We start from the raw sequence: 1,279 nt of genomic DNA, 5'->3' as shown, positions 1-1,279 counted from the left end.
CAAATACCCCCAATTTTGCCAAAGTTCATTGACCCTAAATGACTTTTGACCTTAATCATGTGACCTGACACTTGCACAGGATGTTCAGTGATACTTGATTACTATTATGTCTAAGTTTCATGAATGAGATCTATAAACTTTCAAAGTTATGATAGTAATTCAACATATACCCCCAATTCGGCCAAAGTTCATTGACCCTAAATGACCTTTGACCTTGATCAGACGTGAAACTCATGCAGAATGTTCAGTGAAACTTTATTAACCTTATGTTCAAGTTTCATGAACCAGGTTCATATATTTTCTAAGTTATGATGACATTTCAAAAACTTAACCTTAGGTTTTTGATGTTGATTCCCCCAACATGGTCTAAGTTCATTGACCCCAAATGACCTTTGACCTTGGTCATATGACATGAAACTCAGGCAGAATGTTTAGTAATACTTGATCAACCTTATTGCCAAAGTTTCATGAACTAGGTCCATATACATTTTAAGTTATGCTGTCATTTCAAAAACTTAACCTTCGGTTAAGATTTGGTGTTGACGCCGCCGCCGCCGTCGGAAAAGCAGCGCCTATAGTCTCACACTGCTATGCAGGTGAGACAAAAAAACTGGCTCGATAGCTGCGGATGGCTTTTTTTGCCCCGCCCTAGCCCAAAAGTCGGTCTTTATCACCATTTTTTGGGTCCAAACAATTAACCACCCCACACAGATATATATATACAGTGCGTATCAAAAAAAAGTTTACACTTAGCAAAAATCCTGTAAAATTTCATATTTGTAATATCCTAAAGATTTTTCCACATTTTAACATTGGTACAGATCCATTTAAGCAAATGACGATATAACTGTCGAAAAATATTTCCGCTTGAGTGAGCACCACTTACTTTTGAAAAGTTGGTGAAAAATGATTTGCGCAGAACTTAGAAATAGTTTTGCGAATAAAAGTAGACCTTAATCATGAAGAACACGTCGGATAAGATAGTAGAATTGATTTGATGATATCTTTTATGTTCAGTGATACTTGGTTACTCTTATGTCCACGTTTTATGAACTAGACCAATACACTTACAGAGATATGGTGGTAATTCAGCAAATAGTCCCAACATGGCCAAAGTTCATTGACCTTACATGACCTTTGACCTTGATCATGTGACCTGAAACTCGCACAGGATGTTCAGTGATACTTGACCACTCTTATGTCAAAGTTTCATGAATCAGATCAATAAACGTTCAAAGTTATGATGGTAATTCAACAGATACCCCCATTCGGCCAATGT

This window comes from Lytechinus pictus, chromosome 16, assembly GCF_037042905.1.
Source record: "Lytechinus pictus isolate F3 Inbred chromosome 16, Lp3.0, whole genome shotgun sequence".
Taxonomy (NCBI): Eukaryota; Metazoa; Echinodermata; class Echinoidea; order Temnopleuroida; family Toxopneustidae; genus Lytechinus; species Lytechinus pictus.
Note: the sequence above shows the minus strand (reverse complement) of the source record.